This window comes from Triticum dicoccoides, chromosome 4B (genome assembly GCF_002162155.2).
Source record: "Triticum dicoccoides isolate Atlit2015 ecotype Zavitan chromosome 4B, WEW_v2.0, whole genome shotgun sequence".
NCBI classification, from domain to species: Eukaryota; Viridiplantae; Streptophyta; class Magnoliopsida; order Poales; family Poaceae; genus Triticum; species Triticum dicoccoides.
In genome coordinates this window covers 222866002-222884755 of record NC_041387.1, presented here as the reverse complement: position 1 = coordinate 222884755, position 18754 = coordinate 222866002, and the positions used below count along the sequence as shown (strand labels likewise).

The 18754-nt window shown below is 46.0% G+C and overlaps 1 long non-coding RNA gene across 1 annotated transcript; it reads right to left on the bottom strand.

Annotated features, from left to right (window-relative positions):
* Positions 1–276: 276 nt before the first annotated feature.
* LOC119295838 lies at positions 277–3734 on the bottom strand. Its single transcript, XR_005144362.1, has 4 exons — positions 2846–3734; positions 2313–2422; positions 1033–1145; positions 277–690 (listed from the first exon to the last, which is right to left on the bottom strand). It is a non-coding gene; the product is annotated as an uncharacterized LOC119295838 (long non-coding RNA).
* Between the last annotated feature and the right edge of the window lie 15020 nt (positions 3735–18754).

The window sequence follows — 18754 nt, the reverse complement described above, 5'->3', positions numbered from 1 at the left end:
AATGATTTCTAATTTCATGACCACATTTCATAGTTTAAGGAAAGTTATATTTTTTCCCGTTCTCTCCAAATTAGTGGTGAACATCACCATGCGAGTCACCAATAGGGACATAACCCTCCATCACTGCACACATCTGCTACCAATCTGCAAGCATCCCTAGTAAGTACCACACTATCTGCAAATAGAAAGGAGATGATATCATGATTGATAAACTATGGGTGAGAAATCTATATTGGCCTTCCAGTTTATAGAAGAATAAGAAAGAGAACTTAGACAGACTTTTACACAATGGCCATTTTAACCTGTGAAGGACCAAAAATAACATACCATCTTTGAATGATGAACTAAACTAAATAAGAAATATATACAGTAGAAAAGGGATCTTACATCAAGTAAGTCATTACAACAAACATCATGAGAAGAGAAAAAAGAATAAGACCACAACTAACATCAGATTGAGATTAATACATCTTAGGAGGAGGTAGAAGACATCACTATGATCCTTTGGTGACCTGGGGAGCAGGAATCCATGGTTTTTATCCGCCCGTCCATCTGCTATACTAGGTGACATGGAAACATCATCTCTCTACCTTCTCGATGGATAGACCAGGGGAGCCGGATGTTCAACTCGGCCTTCCCCGCCTTCCATCAATGGATTTTTATAGTCAGGGTTAAAGACTGAGAGGCCCTCTGCATGTTCAGATATGGACCAGTAAACCAACAAAAGCATAATATAACATAATTACATTGCAGAGTGTACTAACATAATTATATTCCGAAATAAACTCAATAGTAGAACAATTTAGAGGGTTAGAATAGTGCACATATATATGTCAGTAGCGCAAAAACTATTTAGCCAACTTTACTAATATTGTAGAAATTAACTTCAGTGTACTAACATAACTACTTTGGATATAAGCAGTCAACCACGAATTAAACATGACTTGCATTTCTAAACGGTCCAACAAAATCAGATCAATCATGAATAGTACACAAAAAAGACAAAGCTTTTAACCATAGCTAATGCTTAACCTTCTTCTTCATAATCAAGACATTCTGGATGCCTCCTAGATGTGCTCCACGTCCAACCAGAAATGGTGAGATAGAATAACCCCTACACCAGCCAAAACATCCAACGCACAACCCTGCAAAAAACGCAATACCATCCAAGATTCAGTAGTTTGATTATATTTCATTTGATAAAAAGTACTCTTACGGTGAAAAATTGCATGTTAGAATGTCGCATGAAGCATCCATAGACAAGTGGGTTCAATCACAAGAGAATCCAACTGGAAATCTCTACTGCAACCAAGTTGTGATTAAAAGTTAAGTAATTAACGGATTTACGCTCATAAACATCTATGGCAAGGCATGGGAATAAAGTTGCAGATGAAACTCCTAGGTTGATAATCATCAGCTATCGTAACAAAATAAAGTGATTAAATACCATGTAGAACAAAATCAATAGAGTGCGTGAGAGAAGCTTCATGCAAAATCATCAGAAACAACATGGCAGGAACAAAAGGTCTAAACTATCAACATTACTAAACCAATATCGCTTCCTCAACCAAATATTCAGACGCAATCATTAAGACAAACTGGTGAAGGCATCGGAGTAAGCGGAGGAAGAAGGGGACAACGCGTGCCGGAAGTTGCCGATGGGCCTTAATGGCCTGGCCGAGCCATCACCCTCCCCCATGATATTTGGCAGTCGGCGGAGAGGTGTAAATATGACCAGATGTAAAAACAAGCTCGAGCAAATTAATATGGACCAACAAACTGACAAAAGCAGAATATAACATAATTATATTGCAGCATGTACTAACATAATTATATTCTGGATTAAACTCAATAGACAACAATTTATAGGGTTAGAATGAAGTGCATGTATATATCTCAGTAGCGCAAACTATTTAGCCAACTTCACTAAAAATGTACTCCCTCCATCCCATAATAAGTATCTCAACTTTGTACTAACTTTAGTACAAAGTTAGTATAAAGGACACTTATTTTAGGAAGGAAGGAGTAGAAATTAACTTCAGTGTACTAACATAATTATTTTGGAAATACGCAATCAACCACAAGTTAAACATGAGAGAAATCGAAACATTTTAAGAAAATAAAAAAGAGCCCAATAGCAAGGTAGCGCAACATGCAGCTGTATTGACCAGCCCCTTCTAAGGAAAGGCTTTAGGATCAGAAGTTGTGTAGTTGATCAACATAGAAATATAAAAGCCTTTCCTTCAAATCATTACAGCACCTCCTACAAAAGCGAATGGGAGTTTTGTACCAAGGTGGTTCAGTTCACTTACCAAATAATGAACATATATACTTCTCCACATTTAGTTTTGTACTTCATATGTAATAAGAAAGCTAGTGCCACACGCTTTTTTTGGAACACGGAAACCCGGCCTGAATACATCTGAATCACATAATAAATTTGTTGAAATGCTTGGCAGGCACATGAAAAACACAAAGAAAAATATAATATATTGGTATTTGTATTTGATCCACCTGGGTACATGTATATTCTAAAAGAAACAGACAAGTTGCCATGTTACCTGATGTGCAGCTTATCATGTGATACACAAAACTTCACAAATCATCAGGGCATCAAGTATTAAAGTGCATGAGCAAGCAGATAAACCTACTCAACAAATTGTTTCCCAAACTACTTACAACACACTGACCACAATATAAAACCGGTGACTATACTGATCTGCACCACTACATCATTGTAATTTGCTCAAATCAGCACCTAAATTCCACACACTACCTCACTATATGCAGGTGAAAAGGCATAAACCAGAAAGTGGCTAAACAAGCGATAAAAAGATTGGCATACCTTGTTTGTACCCTGTATACAGAGCTGGGGAAATGAGAAAGTTGAGGCAGTGTTATCGTGGAAATCGGCAGACCTGAAAAGTAGTTATCCAACCAATTAGATAGAAGACGTCGATTTGAGTATACCTGCACTCAAACCTTTCATTAACAATCATTTTGTTGTTAATCTGCACCATATGAACCCAAAGTAAGTTTTCCTCTTACTTCTGTTTTTTCATGCAAAAGTGTAACAGAGAGAGGGTCTCTAAAAAGAGATAGTTCAGAGGAAAGAGAGGGCACAGAGGGGAAGGGGATTATCTGTGAGTGGAGGTGAGGATGGAGTTGTATGGTTCCTCCAGTATGAAGGGGCTCTGGCTGGGTTGCTCCACGACCTCGTGGTGCACGTTACTGCCAGCGTGCTCCGAGGCATACCTCATGTGCACCGGGTGGGTGCGTTCCGAGCCATTGGGCACGCCATCCTGAAACGCATGCCGGGAGGCCGCACCCATCTTATCAGACTTAACGCACCATGCGTGTTGCCATTGCCGCCGACGCCATCTTCTCGTGGTCGCATGTCTCACTTCTGCACACATGCTCCTATGCGGAGCAAACTGGATGCAGAGGCGGCAGCGACGCTCACGACACCGCGGAGGCGAGCCGATCCGCCTCCCTGGCTGGCATCCGCGCCTCTCCTCCTTCTCCGACCGAGGATGCCCGGTTGAGCACCTCCTTCCGCGGCTTCCTCACGACGAGGGATCGCCTCCCCCCGAGGCTTCCTCGTGAGCTGGGGTGGATAGAGGGGGTGATTAAACTACTTGACCAAATAAAAATCTATCACTTTTTCCAATTTTAGTTGTTGGCAGATTTTAGCAAATAGCACAAGTCAAGCAATCAACCTACACATGCCATTCTAAGAGTATAGTGATACATCCATTTTGCATGATGCTTTTATAGTGATATTTGTTGCATTATGGGTTGTTATTACACATTATGGTACAAAACTTATGCCTTTTCTCTCTTATTTAACAAGGTTTACATGAAGAGGGAGAATGCCGGTAGCTGGAATTTTGGACTGGAAAAGGAGCAAATATTAGAGACCTATTCTACACAACTCCAAAAGTCATGAAACTTCATGAAGAATTGTTTGGGAATTAATAAAAAATATTGGGCGAAGAAAGCACTATAGGGGGGCCACCAGCCATCCACAAGGGTGGGGGGCGTGCCCTACCCCCTAGGCGCGCCCACCTGCCTTGCCACCAGCCTGGCAGGCCCCCGGTGCCCATCTTTTTCTATATGAAGGGTTTTTACCTGAAAAAATCAGAAGGAAGCTTTCGGGACGAAGCACCGCCATATCGAGGCGAAGCCTGGGCAGAACTAATCTAGGGCTCCAGCGGAGCTGTTCTGCCACGGAAACATCCCTCTCAGAGGGGGGAATCATCACCATCGTCATCACCAACGATCCTCTCATCGAGAGGGGGCCAATCTCCATCAACATCTTCACCAGCACCATCTCCTCTCAAACCCTAGTTCATCTCTTGTATCTGATCTCTATCTCAAAACCTCAGATAGGTACCTGTGGGTTGCTAGTAGTGTTGATTACTCCTTGTAGTTGATGCTAGTTGGTTTATTCGGTGGAATATCATATTTAGATCCTTAATGAGAATTAATACTCCTCTGATTATGAACATGAATATGCTTTGTTAGTAGTTACGTTTGTTCCTGAGGACATGGGAGAAGTCTTGTTATAAGTAATCATGTGAATTTGGTATTCGTTCGATATTTTGATAAGATGTATGTTGTCTCTCCTCTAGTGGTGTTATGTGAACATCAACTACATGACACTTCACCATGATTTGGGACTAGGGGAAGGCATTGGGAAGTAATGAGTAGATGATGGGTTTCTAGAGTGACTAAGCTTAAACTCTATCTTATGTGTTGCTTCGTAAGGGGCTGATTTGGATCCATATGTTTCATGCTTTGGTTAGATTTATCTTAATTATCTTAATTCTTCTTTTGTATTTGCGGATGCTTGCGAGAGGGGTTAATTATAAGTGGGAGGCTTGTCCGAGGAAGGACAACACCCAAGCACCGGTCCACCCACATATCAAATTATCAAAGTAACGAACGCGAATCATATGAGCATGATGAAAACTAGATGACAGTAATTCCCATGTGTCCTCGGGAGCGCTTTGCTTTATATAAGAGTTCGTTCAGGCTTGTCCTTTGCTTCAAAAAGGATTGGGCCACCTTGCTGCACCTTAGTTACTTTTGTTACTTGTTACCCGTTATGAATTATCTTATCACAGAACTATCTGTTACCGATAATTTCAGTGCTTGCAGAGCATACCTTGCTGAAAACCGCTTGTCATTTCCTTCTGCTGCTTGTTGGTTCGACACTCTTACTAATCGAAAGGACTACGATATATCCCCTATACTTGTGGGTCACAAAGACTCTTCTCTGGCGCCATTGCCGAGAAGTGAAGCACCTTTGCTGAGTGGAATTTGGTAAGGAAACATTTATATAGTGTGCTGAAATTTACTCTCACTTATCACTATGGAAAATAATCCTTTAAAGGGCTTGTTCGGGGTATCTTCACCCCGACCGGAAGATCAAAGAGTTTCCCCTCAACCTACTGAACCTACTGAAAATATTTATTATGAAATTTCTTCGGGTATGATAGAGAATCTGCTAGCTAATCCTTATGCAGGAGATGGAACATTACATCCTGATATGCATCTAATCTATGTGGATGAAGTTTGTGGATTATTTAAGCTTGCAAGTTTGCCTGAGGATGAGTCAAGAAGAAGGTCTTCCCTTTATCTTTAAATGGAAAGGCATTGACATGGTATAGGCTATGTGATGATATTGGATCTTGGAACTACAACCGTTTGAAATTGGAAATTTCATCAGAAGTTTTATCCTATGCATCTGGATCATCATGATCGGAATTATATATATAATTTTTGGCCTCGTGAAGGAGAAAGTATCGCTCCAGATTGGGGGAGGCTTAATTCAATGTTATATTCAGGCCCCAATTATGATCTCTCAAGAGAAATTATTATTCAGAATTTTTATGCTCGACTTTCTCATAATGATCAATCCATGCTCGATACTTCTTGTACTGGTCCTTTTATGAAGAACACTATTGAATTCAAATGGGATTTATTGGAAAAAATTAAATGCAACTCTGAAGATTGGGAACTCGACGAAGGTAATGAGTTGGGTATAAACCTTAAGTTTGATTGTGTTAAATCTTTTATGGATACCGATGCTTTTCATGAATTTAGCACTAAATATGGACTTGATTGTAAGATAGTAGCTTCTTTCTGTGAATCATTTGCTACTCATGTTGATCTCCCTAAGAAGAAGTGGTTTAAATATCATCCTCCCATTGAAGTAAAAGTAGTAGAACATATTAAAGTTGAAGAAGAAACTATTACTTATAATGTTGATCCTATTGTTCCCACTCTTTTATTGAGAAACCACCTTTTCCTGTTAGAATAAAGGATCATGCTAAAGCTTCAACTATGGTTCGTAAGAGATATACTAGAACACCTACACCCCATGAACAAATTAAAGTTGAACCTAGTGTTGCTATGGTTAAAGATCTCTTGATTGATAATAATTATGGGCATGTTGTTTATTTCTGTGATGAAGATGCTAGAATTGCTAAACCTGATATTAAAGATAAACATAGACCCATTGTTGGCATGCCTGTTGTTTTTATTAAAATAGGAGTTCATTGTTATTATGGCTTATGTGATGTGGGTGCTACTGTGAGTGCAATTCCTTTTACTTTATATCAAGAAATTGTGAATGTTATTGCACCTGCTGAAATAGAAGATATTGATGTTACTATTAAGTTTGCCAATAGAGATATCACCAATTGAGATTGTTAGAGATGTGGAAGTCTTGTGTGGGAAAATAAAATACCCTACTGATTTTCTTGTTCTTAGTTCCCCACAAGATAATTTTTGTCCCACTATATTTGGTAGACCTTTCTTGAACACTGTTAATGCTAAGATAGATTGTGACAAAGAAATTGTTACTGTATGTTTTGGGGATATGTCTCATGATTTTAATTTCTCTAAGTTTCTTAGGCGTCTTGCTTCTATTACCGTGCCTCCTACTCATCCTTTAGAACAATATTTGCTACACCATGAAAATGATATGTTTATGAATGAAAGAAAGGAATTAGATGAAATATTCTTTAATCAAGGGCCTATTTTGAAACACAATTTTCTTGTTGAGATTCTTGGCGATCCTCCTCCACCCAAGGGGGATCCTGTCTTTGAGCTTAAACAATTACCTGATACTTTAAAATATGCTTATCTTGATGAAAAGAAGATATATGTTGTTATTATTAGTGTTAACCTTTCAGAGTATGAAGAAAAAAAATTGTTGAAAACTCTGAAGAAGCACCGTGTAGCTATTGTATACAATCTTGATGATCTTAAGGGCATTAGTTTCACTCTATGCCAGCTCAAAATTAATTTGGAGCTTGATGCTACACCAGTTGTGGATCACCAACGAAGGTTAAATCCCAAGATGAAAGAAGTGGTAAGAAATGAAATACTAAAGCTTCTGAACGCAGGTATAATTTATCCTATTGATGATAGTAAATGGGTAAGTCTTGTTCATTGTGTTCCTAAGAAGGAAGGTATTACTATTGTTCCTAATGATAAGAATGTATTGACCCCACAAAGAATTATTACAGGTTATATAATGGGTAATTGATTTTCGCAAATTAAACAAAGCTACTAGAAAAAATAATTACCCTCTATCTTTTATTGTTCAAATGCTACAAAGACTGTCCAAACATACACATTTTTGCTTTCTAAATGGTTATTCTGGTTTCTCTCAAATACCCATATCAAAAGAGGACCAAGAAAAGACCACTTTTACTTGCCCTTTCGGTACTTTTGCTTATAGACGTATGACTTTTGATTTATGCAATGCACCTGCTACCTTTCAAAGATGTATGACTGTTATATTGTCTGGCTTCTTTGAAATGATTGTTGAGGTTTCCATGGATGATTTCTCCATTTATGGAACTTCCTTTGATGCTTGCTTAAGCAACCTTGCTAGATGTGAACAAACTAATCTCGTCTTGAATTGGGAGAAGTGTCACTCTATGGTTAACTAGTGAACTGCCCGTGCGTTGGCACGGGCTTTAAAATATTTTGCTGGAGTTAGTATAAACATGCATAGAAAAGATAAATAATAACAACTGGATAATAATTAAAATTCACTTCCCAGTGCAATGTAAGTTGATAAAACAATAACTTAAGGGCAACTTCAACGCTGACCCGTAAACTCAACACCATATTCATCCATGGGCCCGGACCGGGACCAGTCCGCGGACATTGATGCGTCATCCAGCCATCCAACCATAGCCGCCGCAAATGTTTGCAACATCTTATCTTAAGCATGCTAGACAATTGTCAATTGAGGGGAAAAAAGCAACTCTGCCAACAAAAGCAACATGTTACATGCACCTTCCGCCGACAAATGCAATACAAAGTAATGCATTGCAAGCAGCTTCCGCGACACTTCGGCCAATGCATTGCATTTGGAGAGAGAAAAGAGATTAATGTCAGTCCGTTTGACGGAAGGTGTTCCAATATTTAGCGAAAACATGCATTTAGTAATAATGAGCTTTCTCCTAAGTAAATCATGCTTAGCTAGCTAGCTACGTGACTTTCGCTAAATCAAGCTAGCTATGAAACCTTCCACCAAATATCATCTGTATTCCACCATCCTGCACAGACAAGGGCACGTGATGGCTTTTTTTGTCGAGCTGGATGTTTGAACTCCCGTAAAGCCCCTTTTGCTTGTCTCGGATTTACGGAAAAAAGTGTGGTCGACGGATTGATATAAGACAGCGTATAAAGTCAAACTTTGTCCGGACAGTGCCGTCTGGACGCTTGCGGGACGTTTGAGTGTCCACTTTGAAAATGCCCTAACAATCTATACATAGAGAGCGACAGTCTAACTAATAATATAAATTATATTTTTAGAGGCAACCAATAATTAAAATCCACTTCACGGTGCATGTTACCCGTGGTGTTTCAGTCTAGTCGATCATCATTATGTCATGTCTATGTTAGTTGATATTTTGAAGTATCACCCAAATCTAATAGTTTTTTCTCTGATGAACACATGTGAAACATATATAAAAGTATAAATGACATAGAGTAGTATATTACGGGTCCTCTATATTGTACTCCTACATGTATATAGAAACAAAACTGAGACTAACAAAACTGTTTTTATTTGCCAAAAAAACATAGTACGTTCATCCTACAATAATTGTTTTTTTACAAGGTGATGAGGCAAGGAGTAACTTATTTTTTTCCACCTACACAAACGGGCACAGCGGCGTTCTTCCCTCACAGCAACTCCGTTCTTTTCTCGAATATGCACTAGATGTGCGTACTATTTTATAAAGAGAGAGAAGTGGGGTAAAGAGCCCCTCCACGTCAGTGATTACATCAGATTTACATGTACACGACACCACCCACACCTCCACCGTCTATACATAGCCTAAATTGTTGCTACCTCTGATCTAGCCCACCGATCTACCGCGGCGAAGAAATCACCAGTGATTCCCTTCAATAGCCCTGCCTCCTTCCACGCTCTCCCTTTGTTGCATATCCGGAGCAGCACCACGTTCTTGGATGGCGAAGCCCCATCAAAGATTATCGCATTTCGGTGTTTCCAAATCTCCCACATGACAAGAATTAGGATGTCGTCCTGGCTCCGCCTTTTCCGCGATGCACCTCCCTTCTCCGCACACCAATTGATCATGCTTAGCTCGGTCGTGGGAATCCACTCTTGCTTGCTCATGGATTGCAAGACAGCCATCCAAACCTCTCTCGCGAACACGCATCTCAGCATAATGTGCCCCATGGTTTCTTCCTCCTGGTCGCAAAAGAGGCAGCGATCCTGATGTTCTAACCCTCGTCTGGTGAGCCGGTCGGACGTCCAGCATCTGTCCCGGATGGCCGTCCACGTGAAGAATCGGCATCTCAACGGTACCTTGGCCTTCCAGGTGAATTCCGCTGCTGGCACCACCTGCCGCCCCCAGAACGTGGCATTATAGGCGGAGTTCGTAGTGAATTCTTTGTTGCTGCTCCAAGACCACGTCACCAGGTCCTGCCGGCCTTGCTGCAGCTCCACCTGTACAACCCTCGTCCAAAGCTGCATATATTCGTTTAGCGCCTCAACGGACATCTGCGGTCCTACATCTCTAGCCCACCTATGACCATTCAAAGCTTGGGCAAAAGTGCAACTTAGCCTCGTCCTTTTTTTCACCATGGCATAGAGATGCGGGCTGATATCCTGGATCCTCTCCCCATCTATCCACTTGCCCTCCCAGAACAGCGTATCTGCGCCGCTTCCAATTGTCGTCCTCATGGCCGCGCGACAGAGTTGTTTTGAAGCCTCTGGCACATTGAGCGGGAACTCTGCCCACGGCCTCATCCTGTCAGTCTTCTGTAGCCACGGCCACCGGGCTTGCGTCGCCACATTAAGCCATTTTAAGTTTGGGATCCCGAGCCCACCAGCCCACATCGGCATGCAAACCTGCTCCCAAGCCACCGCACATTGCCCTCCATTGGCCTGAGCCTCGGGACACCATAAAAAGTTGTGGCAGATCTATTCATAGCTTTGATCGTCTTCTGTGGCAGGTTAAGCGCAAGCATTGCATGCAATGGTATCGCGCATAAAACTGACTTGATTAGCAACATCCTCCCACTCCGTGGCATCTTTGAAGCCTTCCATCGTGGCAATGCATTTGCCAGCTGATCGACCAGGCCGGCCAGCTGCGCCGCCGATTGTTTCCGCAAGGTGAGCGGCAAGCCAAGGTATTTGCATGGAAAAGTGCCCACTCCACACCAAGAAATCCTCTCAACCCTGTCCATAATCTCAGTCGTGCATCGGATCGGGTAAGCTGCACTCTTGGCCATGTTAACTCGCAAACCCGAAGCCTCACCAAAGAGGTTCAGGAGCGAGACACAAGTTTGCAGATCTTCCTCCCATGGCCGAACGAAAAGCATGACATCATCCGCATACATCGAAAGCCTGTGCTTCATACCCACAGCCGCCAACGGCGCCAGCAGTCCCCTCTCGGTCGCCAGCTCGAACATACGTTGCAACGGCTCCATGACCAAGATAAAGAGCATAGGGGAAATCGGGTCCCCTTGCCTCAGGCCAATGCAGTTTAGGATCAGCCTTCCCGACGTGCCATTGACCAAGATCCGGGTGGAGGAGGTCGCCAAAATACCACAAATCCAATCTCTCCACCAGCGTCCAAATCCCATTGCTTACATGACCTCTATGAGGAAAGGCCACTGGACCGAATCGAACGCCTTTGAGATGTCCAGTTTGATCATTACTGCTGGATTTTTGAGCACATGCAGCCTCCGTGCCGTGCATTGCACCAACATGAAATTGTCATGTATCGAGCGCCTATTCACGAATGCACTTTGGTGCTTTCCCACTAGGGCCGGCAGATCCACCACAAGTCTTGCCGCCAGGATTTTGTTAAAGATTTTTATGATGCCATGCTCCAAACTCACCGGCCGGAAATCCTTAATATCCACCGCTCCATCCTTCTTGGGCAAGAGAGAAACTATGGCCTTGTTTAGAGCCGGAAGACCTCTCATATCTCCCTCAAAGAAGGCTTGAAGTGCTCTCATTACATCGGTCTTGATGATCTGCCAACAAGAAGCGTAGAATCGTCCTGTAAAACCATCCGGGCCAGGCGCTTTGTCAAGCGGCATTGCTTTGATCACCCTTTCCACCTCCTCCTCTGAAAACGGCACCTCCAAGTGCTCCAAGTTCCTCCTCGGCAGCTGCAGCACATCCAAATTAATTGAGTGGGCCCTTGCTGGCGCTGCCCCGAGCACATTGGAGTAGTAGCTATCCACTTCCTCCGCAATCTCCTCTTCACTAGTTGCAACGGTGATCATGTTCCTCCTTTGCCTGTGGCGCACATGCTGATGGAAAAAGCTTGTGTTCGCATCACCTTCCCGAAGCACAAGGATTCATGATCTTTGTCTTGCAATTGATCTCTCAAGCAAGCACAATCCAAGCAGATTCTTCTTAAGCAGCCGGCGTAGCCCGATCTCTTGGGGGGATAAGTCCCGGGAATCCATAGCCTTTTCCAATCTGAAAATGACCTCCATTGCAATTCCAATTTGCAGCTTGACATTTCCTATCCACTTGTCGCTCCACCTTTGAAGACCTTTTGTTGTTGCCCTCAACTTTTGGTCCAGCACCACGTATGGGTTCCCCTCGTGCGGGATGGAACTCCACGCATCCAGCACGGTTTGCCTGAATCCATCCGCCTTCGTCCAAAAAGCTTCAAATTTGAAGCGCTTCCCCACTCCCAAGTCTGCCGTTAAGTCAAGTAGCATGGGGCAATGATCAGACACCGCCGATCCCAGAGCGGTGAGGTGGCATGTTGGGTATAGCTCTTCCCACGACGTCGTGCCGAAAACATGATCAATCTTTTCCAATGTGACCTCGGTCCTCTCATTGGACCAGGTGTACCTCCGGCCATTCAAATACAATTCTTTCAGCTCCAAGGCGTTTAGTTTTGCTCGAAATCTAGCCATCATACGTCTGTTAATGAGGGTGTTGCTTTTGTCCTCTGGGCTTAGTAGCAAGTTGAAGTCCCCAAGCACCGCCCAAGGACCCGCGATGAGCTCCCTAATCTCTACCAGTTCATGCATAAACTCAATTTTTTCGTGGCCATGATGTGGCCCATAAACCACCGTAATCCACCATTGCACCCCTTCGCTATGTCTGACCAATGCGGTTAACGCATTAGGCGTGTAGTGTGGTAGTGAAATTTCCACCACGGTCGCATCCCAAGCAAGGAGAATGCCCCCCCCCCCCTCATGCCAATAGCCGGCAGGTAGAAAAAATTCCCAAATCTCTGTCCACCATAGTGGGCCACCACATCCGGCGACACCACCTCCATCTTTGTTTCTTGAAAGCACAAAATGCTCGGAGAAGCCGCCTGAACTACTTTGAATATCGCTCTACGACGTGCAGGGTTATTGAGCCCCCTCACGTTCCACACTAGGGTTTTACATGGTAACATACTCATCTTTCCATCTCACCGCATCCACCAGCTTTGGCCAGCTCATTGCTGCCCCTCTACCACACCATCTTGCTCGAGCAGCGGCAATGTCAAAGCCTCCCACCCAAACAGAGCAAGAATCGCTTGCACGTGACTTTCAGTCAACGGTCGGTCAAATAGCTGCACGTACATCTGCAAAGCCTCATCAGTGATTGTTTCTCCCTCGTTCGCTAGACAGAGCTTCCAGATCAGCACGTTTTGATGCTTTGTTGCATGCGAGGCTCGCCCAAATTTCTGCGCCAGCCGAACACTTCTTCTTGGGTTTGAGATTGGCTCCCTCTTCTTCCTTGGTCTCCTGGCCGCCGCCCCAGCCCCTCGATCAGGTCTGGACAGCAGCACCGGCACATTTTCCTGCCTAAGCTGCCCACAAAGCATCCCTAATCGGTCTGCCTCTCCCTGCATCGTGCATGGGGTGCATGGCTCCCGCCGAACCGCTGCACGCCAGCTGTCGAACTCCTCTCCCACTGTTAGGCTGACACAAAAAGTGTCGGCCACGTTCATGCATGGTGGGGCCCTCTCATCATTATCCTCCAAACAGGAGCCACATGGCAGCGCATCCTCGAAGTCCGTCCCATCCAGATCCACCTCTGACAGTCCCTTGTCCACCTCACAAAGGAGGAGATGGTCACTTCCATCGCTAGGCATGCTGCCATTGGCCCCCTCGGTCCATGGAAACCCCTGCTCCACTAGGATCTGGACCGACCCCACCTGGAACGCAGCGACCGAGCATCCATTGGCCTCGCCAAAAACCTGCTTCTCCTCTTGTCTCCTCAATGGGCTATGAGCCAACCTATCCAATCGCACATCGCTGCCCACTACCTTCCTCCGCCTTGACAGGCAAACCGATTGTGGGGACGCCGGCACAGGGGAAATCATACTCAGCCGCCCCACCTCTGGTGCATGCTCATTTGAACCACACGACGACACCACCGATTTGGGCCCACACCACCCAGCACCGACTGGGCCGACCTCGGTCGCATCTACCTTTTGCCCACTCTGCGCCTTTTGATCACTTTGACTCAGGGCCCCGTGTCGGTGTCAAAACCGGCGGATCTCGGGTAGTGGGTCCCGATCTGTGCGTCAAGGCTGATAGTAACAGGAAGCAAGGGACACAGATGTTTACCCAGGTTCGGGCCCTCTCAATGGAGGTAAAACCCTACTTCCTGCTTGATTAATATTGAAGATATGGGTAGTACAAGAGTAGATCTACCACAAGATCGTAGAGGCTAAACCCTAAGAGCTAGCCTATGATGGTATGATCGTAATTGTGATTCGCCTTCTAAGGACCAACCTCTCCGGTTTTACCTCCTCCCCTCTCCCTACGTACGACGCTGAGGTGGAGTCCCAAAAGGGGCTAAACTAGGAGGAGGTGGTCCTGGAGGCGCCACAAGGCGACCTCCCAGACTCCAGGCCCAAAGGGGGTAAAACCCCCGAGGGATCCAAGTCCGGCGCTGGGCCGGACACCGCTCCGGAACCAACAACGGTTCCAGAGACCGGCAGGCGGGGCCTTCGTAAGAAAGGCGCGCCTACGGCGCCGGTGGCCTCCGTCCAACCGGAGGCGCCGGACAACTTGCTGGAGGTGCTTAACGGCGGCTCCATCGACGAGGAGCACCGCACTGTTATGAGTGCGATGATTCAGAAGGTTCAGTCCGCCAAGAGCGGACTGACAGAAGCCTGTACCAGCCTGCTAACAGGCTTCGAGGTATGTAAAACATATAAAAATGTTACCGCATAGACAGTAGCCCCTGATGCTCAGTTCGGCGTTCGAAAAGAAAAGTCAAGCTGAGGATCTAAAAAGATATACGCAGGAGTCTAACATAAATGTGTCAATATGGGAATGCAGGCTGCGCTGCTGACCTCTGCCGCACTGACTGCGGAGGTCGATACATTGAAGAAGAGCCTCGAGCGGTACGAGAACGAGCTCGGCCGTGCCAAGAAGCAGCTCGAGGACAAGGAGAGTACGTAATACCTTGTGTAAATGTATATATAAATACTTGATTGCAAATAATAACAGGACCAATGTTAATGTTGCAGGGACCACATCTGAGGTGGCGACCCTGAAGGAGGCGGTGTCCAAGGCCGAAAACAGTGCGGCCTTGAGCGCACCGAGCGAGAGAAACAGGAGGCGCGGGTGGCGAAGGTGCGGCTAGAGCTCCAGGCTCTCGTGGAGAAACACGAGAGTTTGGAGCGTGACTCGAAGACTCGAGGGTCCGAGCTTGCCTTGGCTCTTGAGAGTGCCAAAACCGCTAAGGCCGAAGCCCAGAAGGCCCTCCAGGAGATCGAGGCGATAAAGAAGATAGCGGCGGGTAAGGCATTCTTTATGCAAAGCAAGCATATAAAAGTGAATTATCTGTTATTTACCCGAATCCGGAGCTCTTCAGGAGCATTCACCGATCTGCCCCGTAGTGTGTCTGATGCTGTCGCGTTCTACCGCGCTGAGGAGGGGAGCTCGACGGAAAAGGTGTTCTGGTCTCAATATGCTGAGGCCGGACATCCGGTGCCCCTGAGCGACCAGCTGAAGCAGCTGGTCGAGCTCCACAAGGTGGCCGAATAGGCCATGAAGGGCCTCATAGTTCGGCTGTGGCCAGGAGAAGCCATGCCTGGGAGCTACTTCGGTCTGGTGCGGCAGTTGGTGGACGCTTGTCCCTGGATTGAAGTCATCAAGCGCTCCGTCTGTATTGAAGGTGCCCGTCGGGCCCTTGCCCGTGCTAAAGTGCACTGGGGGAAGATGGACGCCGAGAAGCTTGTGACGGACCCGCCACCACTGGGCAAGGAGTATCGCACGCACGAGATATATTATGAGGGTGTCCTGAAGGGTGCCCGCATTATAGAGGGTGAATGTTACAAAGATGTAATTTTTGAGTAGACTCGCATCTGTTATCCTGTGCGCTGAAAACTTTGTTCATATGCGCTAAGCAACGCTTGTTAATTTAAAATATTACCTTCTGTGCGGCCATTTATTAAATCTGAGAGATGCAAGTCGTCAGCTTCTGCCCCCATACCACGAGTGCTGGGGTGTTCGGGATAAACCTGAGCGCTCTTGTTCCCATTCTTGGGTCCATCTAGGGAGGCGCTCAGCACAGCGAACAAGGCCATCGGGCTTATAGTGCTTTATCACTCTCACTTAGCCATAGAATTCTATAATTTTAAATTTCGGCGAAGCCCCTAGTATTCGAAAGACCGAGTTCGGGGCGCTATCCATGCCTGGTCCGGATAAATCCGGCTCCTCGCTCGAAGCGGCATAAGTCTTTAAGGACTCGAAAAACCTCGCGAACAGCGACCTGTCTCTCGCATTATCATGACGGTCAGTTTTAGCTTTCTCTACTGAGGTGTTAACCCAGCTCAACTGGGGCACAATCGCAGTAGTTCTCCCAGCGCTACCTTAGCCAACATTGCGAAACATAAGGTACCAAAACATGGGAGCCGGGCAAACCCAACTATTGACCCAAGACATGATTCGGAGCCGATGCATATAGTGCTATAAGTTTGGGGTGCCGCACTCATGAGAGTGTTCGGTCTTCGCACTCCGTGTTATGGGGTGCTGAAGCCCCTGATGTATTGGCTGTACCAGAGTGTACGGTTGCAAAATGTCATGACTGAACATATTTGTATAAAAATAGATGAATACAATAATAGATAAGAGCTATATATTGTTTATTAAAGGGGGGCTGCTATGAAAGCAGAACAATACAAGTAGTGTGGTAAGCAAGGAGTGGGATTATTTGACATATTCCCCTCCAGGGGCAAGCTGTCAGACCTTTAAGTAAAACGGGTATTTAGCTCATTATATAAAGACCACCTGGACATTTGATGTGGCTTGTGCTCTCCCTGGCTGTTGCATCGTGTGTTCGGCGAGTGTATTGCCGGACAGGCCTTCCGGATAGTTGGGTCCTGGAAAAAAATAAAAAAAGAAACGGCAGAATAGGGAGCCCCTAGTGCGGTTAAGCTGCATTCTGGGAGTGCCGTAGTTGTGCCCCTCCCCTTATGCCCATGGTATTTCCAAAGCGTAGTTATGTACGCGTGGTATAGCTATCGCCATATGGCAAGGGCTGGGGTTGGGGCCGCACTGCTATGCTTGCTCGGAACGTGCCAGCCGGCTTTGTTGTAGGTTACTTCGGGCGCGCTTGACATTGTCCGGACGCTTAACACCCGGACTGGGGAATTTCCTTGAAAGGCTACTTTGAACTTCCGCCGCCAGGGCGCTGTGTGCTCCTCCGTTCGAAGGGAGCGTTCGGTGTTTCCATTTACCGTAATGACTCCGCGAGGGCCTGGCATCTTGAGCTTGAGATATGCGTAGTGCGGCACTGCATTGAATTTTGCGAATGCGGTTCATCCGAGCAGGGCATGATAGCCACTGCGGAATGGGACTATGTCGAAGATTAACTCTTCGCTTTGGAAATTATCCGGGGATCCGAAGACCACTTCGAGTGTAACCGAGCTTGTACAGCTGGCTTCTACACCTAGTATGACTCCTTTAAAGGTTGTCTTTGTGGGTTTAATCCTTGAGGGATCTATGCCCATTTTCCGCACTGTATCCTGATACAGCAGGTTCAGGTTGCTGCCGCCATCCATGAGGACTCCAGTGAGGTGAAATCCGTCAATGATTGTGTCTAGGACCAATGCGGTGAATCCGCTGTGACGGATGCTAGTGGGGTGGTCCCTTTGATCAAAAGTGATCGGGCAGGAGGACCATGGGTTGAACTTGGGAGCGACCGGCTCCAACGCATAGACGTCCTTGAGAGCACGCTGCCGCTCCCTTTTGGGGATATGGGTTGCGTATATCATGTTCACCGTTCGCACTTGCGGGGGGAAACCCTTCTGTGCTCTGTTGTTCGGTGGCCGGGGCCCCTCCTCGTCATCGCTATGCAGCCCCTTGTCTCTGATTTCGGCACTTAACTTGCCTGCCTGCTTGAACACCCAACAATCCATGTTGGTGTGGTTGGCTGGTTGTTCGGGGGTGCCGTGTATCTGGCACGAGCGATCGAGTATCCGGTCTAAACTGGATGGGCCCGGAGGGTTTCTTTTGAATGGCTTCTTCCGCTGACCGGGTTTAGAGCCTCTGAATCCGGCATTAACTGTCGTATCCTCAGTGTTGTCGCTGTTAATGCGGCGCTTGTGTTTGTTGCGACGTGACCTGCCGTTGTTGTCCTTGGTATCTGAATTGCCAGGGCTCTTAGTTATGTTATTGCTATGAGCTAGCCAGATGTCTTCACCCGCGCAAAAGCGGGTCATGAGTGTCATGAGGGCTGCCATAGATTTCGGCTTTTCCTGTTCTAGGTGCCGGGCGAGCCATTCGTCTCGGATGTTGTGCCTGAAGGCTGCAAGGGCCTCGGCGTCCGGACAGTCGACTATTTGATTCTTCTTGGTTAGGAACCGTGTCCAGAATTGTCTGGCCGATTCCTCTGGCTGCTGGATTATGTGGCTGAGGTCATCGGCGTCTGGTTGTCGCACATAAGTGCCTTGGAAGTTTTCCAGGAACGCGGATTCCAGGTCCTCCCAGCAACTAATTGACTCTGCTGGTAGGCTATTAAGCCAATGCCGAGCTGGTCCTTTAAGCTTGAGCGGGAGGTATTTGATAGCGTGTAGATCATCACCACGGGCCATGTGAATATGAAGGAGATAACCCTCGATCCATACCGCGGGATCTGTTGTGCCATCATATGATTCAATGTTTACGGGTTTAAAACCCTTGGGGATTTGATGATCCATTACTTCATCTGTGAAGCATAGTGGGTGTGCGGTGCCCCTATACTGGGCTATATCGCGACGCAGCTCGG